Below are 5549 nucleotides of genomic sequence, written 5' to 3' on the forward strand. Positions count from 1 at the left end.
TTTACATATCTCATAGTTTTAAAATATTCCTCAGTGTGTCTAACAATACTGAGTGCATGATGGGGGCTGTGTTTGTGCTCCTGTGTGTTTCTAGTGTTCAAAAAGGACCTCTTGGTTTTCATTTTCTATTTAGTGAATAGGCTGGAATAACATGTCCCAGAGCTGTTGGATCAAACTCTGGGGCAAAGAAGGGAAACTACTATTTACTGACTGCCCACCATAGCCAGGTGTTGTTACTGGGAGACTCTCAAAACCACCTAAGGAGATTGCATGTTTGTCCCCAATAAGCAGGTGGGTACAAAGAAAGTACTTACCAGACATCACACAGTAAATAAGTGGTAGAACAGCTTTTGTCTCTACAGTCGGTGCTTTTCATTAATCCTCACCCGAGGATATTTTTTCCCATTAATTTTCAGAGAGAGTGGAAGGGAGGAGGAGAGACAGAAGGAAAGAAATATCAGTGAATGAGAGATACATTGATTGCTTGCCTTCCACTTGCAACCAGGGCCAGGGATTGAGCCCGCAACCAAGGTGTGTGCCCTAGACCAGAATCTAACCCGAGACTCTTTAGTCCTTGGGCCAATGCTCCATCCACTGAGCCAAGCCAGCCAGGGAAAAATCCAGTGCTTTTTAAACATCCTGCCCCTTTATTAGGTGGTAAAACAAAGAGACATCAAAACCAAAGGACCTGCTCCTCAGGCCTCTGACGCAGGTAAAATGTCACTTCTTGACTTCATGTGTCACCCAAGGAACTATAAACAGTTCGTATGGGTTTCCAGCTCATGAATTGATAAGACCCTGCACATGCTTCTCTTGCGGTGAAGTGCAGGAATATCGGCTTGGTGCCAATTCTTCTGCTAAAAAACAAAGTGCAGAAATGGGAACATGCCTACGTTCACGGAGTAGAAAAATACAGGACGCGTGGGGCTGAAGTTCAAGTGGAAAGGACGTGATCCCTGCAGAGACAACCTGTGCGTGCATGACTTCCAACCCGCCCACACTTTCCAGGCGTCCAAAGTGCAAATGCTTTCTGCAGCTCCTGATTCTGGCTCCAGGCTCACAATGCGCTCACTTGAACGAGTCCTCCTCAGCCTTGGACACGCTGCCTGAATACGTGACTGTTGTGCTGTGTCCCTGCTACAGCGTGTGTCCCCTGGAGATCCACGACATCTAATTCTCCAGGATCCCATTTCAATCCTAAATATAGAAGTGAGATGAAGACATAGTTTGGAAGGTCTTAAAAGCTCTATATAAAGGCCTCAAAACATTAAAATTCTGGGATTCATTTCTGGCAAACAGTGCCTCTGATTATCTTAATTTATAGCCTGTTTTGGAAATTTCTCTCCTGGGAAAAAAGCCATCTGAAAGCCATTCCTATTTGTAAACAAATTACTTCCTTCACTGTCAAAGGAAGATATCTGAAATTAGAAAATTAAAAGTGAAATAATTTCTTGAAATTATCCAAGTAGATTATGGGTAAGATATCCTATAGCTCTCCAGAAAAAAAAAAAAAAAAAAAAAAGAGAGAGAGAGAGAGAATAAGATTTAATATAGACATATCGATAGTTTGACTTATTTTCACAGGGCTTCCCAAGCAGCAATAAAGAAATTACTTGGCCATGAGATAAGGCTCAATTTCTCAGAGAAAGAATCCACAGGAACATTGCAGCTTATGCAACCAAGTTCACATCTGTGCTGACGGATTCTTTGGATTTTCCCTCACATCATGTGTGACTGTGTGATTCTGTCCTATTGTGGACCTGTTTCCTGGTTCAATGACCCCACAAGGCAGGCTGGTCAAATGCTTGCCGAACACCCTTTCTTGTCAGAATTCTAGGGACAATGAACAATGGAATTTTGCTTCTCTGGTCTTAGAAAGGGGCAAAAAAAGTTTCCTTCCCTCAAAGGCCAAAGGAAAAATGTCAAGTTGCCCCAGAAGTCCAGCCCTGGACCTTCCTCACTGCTAAGGGCCAATCAGCGCCTCCAGGGCCTTGGTCTCCCTTGATGACTGACTGTGGGGTAGGACCTCTTGGCCTTATCTCAGCTCAGCCCTTTGAAACACTTGACAGCTACTGCTGCTGACATTTCTTATCCCAAGGGAGGAAGTAGCTCCTGAAGGTTTGGAGACCCAACTCACAGACCAGATGTTTGAAAGGTTGAAACCTACAATAATTTTTATATAACTTTCAAAAGCATTTTTGCATTTATTTACACAGTGAGTGGTTCTTTTTTATTCTGTACCTCCCAGGGGAGACGTGTTAATTGAAAGTGCATGTCATCCTTTGTCAGGAAGGGATGAAGATTGATGGATACATTTTCCTGTGGTTGTTAACACTCCACCTTTCCTTCCCCTGCAGCATTGCCAAGTTTTATCCATCGTGCCTGAAAACCAAGTTTTAACTATAAAATGAATTGAGAGGAATAAAGGGTGAATGAAAGAGGTTTTCTCTTGTTTAAAATTCAGTAAAGATTTGGAAGACTTCTTGTGTTGATTGAATATTTGGCCATTACTTGAGTTCGTCAATTTGTGAAAGAATTTACATAGACTGAGCATAGAAAACTGTACATTATCCTATATAATAAAAGGCTAATATGCAAATCAACTGAATGGCAGAACGTTTGGTCGCTATGATGTGCACTGACCACCAGGGGCAGATGCTCAAGGCAGGAGCTGCCCCCTGGTAGTCAGTGCGTTCCCACAGGGGGAACACCACTCAGCCAGAAGCCGCAGTAGCGGTAGCGGGAGCTTCTCCTGCCTCTGCAGCAGTGCTTAAGGATGTTCAACTGCTGGCTTAGGCCAGCTCCCTGATTTTCGTGCACCGGGCCTGTAGTATAAGAATACAAAGATCTGCCAAAACCAGTTTGGCTCAGTGGATAGAGCATCAGACTGCAGACTGAAAGGTTCCAGGTTCAATTCTGGTCAAGGGCATGTACCTTGGTTGCGGGCACATCCCCAGTAGGGGGTGTGCAAGAGGCAGCTGATCTATGATTCTCTCTCATCAGTGTTTCTAACTCTATCTCTCTCTCTCTTTCTCTCTGTAAAAAAATCAATAAAATATATATTTTAAAAAAACAGAATACAAAGATCTTTATTTTAAAAATAAATATATATTCTTTCTTCACCAAAAAGCTGGTCATATTGATGATAATATTGCATTTTTGCTTGTTTTTTAGAAAATACAAAATCATCAGGCTAATTACTACAGAACCTCTGGAATATTGGTCTTGATTTATTAACTACCTATTACATGCCAGTCACTTTATGAATATTATTTCTAATCACCACAGGATGGATATTATTACTTCCAATATACAGATGAGTAAACTGAAGATCGAAGAGAGATCATTTGTCCAAGGTCTGGACGCATGGATGGAATCCAAAGTCCACGAGGATTTAGCAGAGCAAGTAGGTCTAAAGTCCCTGAAGCTGAGCACAGCAATAGACACAGTTGTTCAAGATAAATGTAAACTGTATGAGATGCCAGGACAACAGGCAAACCAAAACACATGATCACTTAAGCTCTAAGACATCATTTTGAAAATATGTGCACTACTGCCTTGGTCTTTGCAAATACGCAGTGCACAAGGGGTTGAGAAAGTGAAGGATAGTTACGGGGAGTACTTAACAGAAGAGGAAAGTGTGAGAAGATAGAATTAAAGGGTTAATTTCAGGAAGGTTGTTTAAGGACTTGTGCCAGGAAAGGAGTTTCAACTTTACCTGTAGGTAATGCTACATAACTACTAACATGAGTATGGCATTTGACAAGAGCTTTCACACACATTATGCCACTTGACACTGAAAGTGTGACAGGAGGTGTATCCAGAAATATTCAGTAATTTTCCCAAGACCACTACAATGGTAAGCAGTAGTGGTCTGCAAAAACTTGGGGTTTTCCCACTTTTTCATATTAATTGCTAGCTCCCAAACCATAAAGTTCTTTTGAATTACAAATTGCCATCAGAAATTACTAATTTTAAAAAGCAAAATATTTTACATGGAAAAATAGCATATGGCCAATCCATTATTCTTTTAGCATGGATTATAATAGTTTTGCTAGACCAGAGCTGAGTCCTAAGGAATAGATGTTAGGAACAAGAATATGGTTATCCCCTTTTCTTTAAAAAAAAAAAATACTTTTATTGATTTCAGAGAGGAAGGGAGAGGGAGAGAGAGGTAAACCATTAATGATGAGAGAGAATAATTGATTGGCTGCCTCCTGCACTCCCCCTGCTGGGGATGGAGCCCACAACGTGAGCATGTGACCTGACTGGGAATCAAACTGTGATCTCCAAGTCCATAGGTCAATGTTCAAATATTGAGTCACACACTGGCCAGGCCATCCCTTTTTCTTGATTATGAAAGTATTTATTATAAAAAACTGGGAAATGGTGAATATAAAAAATAAAACAAAAACCATAAGTTCACACCTAATGGACAATTTTAACATTTTAGCACATTTCCTTCCAGCCTTTGGTATATCCTAGCATAAAACTTGAATGTCATTCCTTCTTCACACATTGTATCCAACAAGTGTCCTAGGCCTATGACCCTCTCTTCTGAATATATGCCAAATCGATCCAGCTCCTTCCAGCCTCCCCTTTATATAGGCTACCATCACCTCTTGCCTGGATTGCTGCAACGTGCCCCTAACCACTGTCCTTAGCGTCAGTCTGACACATCCTTTCTCCAGTCATTCTCCACTTCACTAGCATGGAAGCTGCTTAAATGCTTTGATGGCTTCTATTGCCCTGAGGACCATGCTCACACTATGGACTGAGGCTCCAATGCCCTTTGCTTCACCCCCCACCTTACCTACACCACCACCACCACCACCCCACCTCCAGCTACACAGATCTTTACCATGTCCTGCTCTCGCACCTCCAACTGGCACTCTCTCCACTGAAACTCACTTCCCAGGCTTTTTGCCTAACTGCCTTTCAATTCCTAAACCTCAGATCATATTTCAATTGCTTTGGGAAGATGTATTTGATTCCCTGCCTCTCTTTGAACAGGATTAGAGGTTCCTGCTGGAATCTCAAAGTCCTCTCCTATAATAACATTTATCTCACTGTATTATTACCTTTTTGTTTAACTGCCTATCTCCTTCACTAATTATAAGTTGTGAAGGCAGGGTCCCTATTTCTTTTATTCACTACTCTATACTGGGCATGTAGCTCAGTACCTGGCAGAGGGTAGGCATTCAATATTATTTGCTAAACATATATGCACATGCTATTATATATAACATGTAAAGTGTTAAATAACATGTTAAAATTTTTTCTATAGGTACTCTTGGATTTTCAATGTAAAAACTCATGTTGTCTGTGAATAATGACAAGCTGGTGTCTTCCTTTCTAGGCCTTATCCCTTCTATTGTTTTCTCCACATTCCTGGGCAGCTACAGTCTCCACTGCGGTGTGGAATAGCTGTGTTCATAGTTGGCATTTTTGTACCTGATTTTTTAAAGAAAAAGTTTACCATTTCAACATAAAAACACCATGTATGATACAGACTTTTGACTGATATGCTTCATTAGTTTAAGGAAATT

This window comes from Pipistrellus hanaki (genome assembly GCF_964339955.1).
Source record: "Pipistrellus hanaki genome assembly, chromosome: 5".
Taxonomy (NCBI): Eukaryota; Metazoa; Chordata; class Mammalia; order Chiroptera; family Vespertilionidae; genus Pipistrellus; species Pipistrellus hanaki.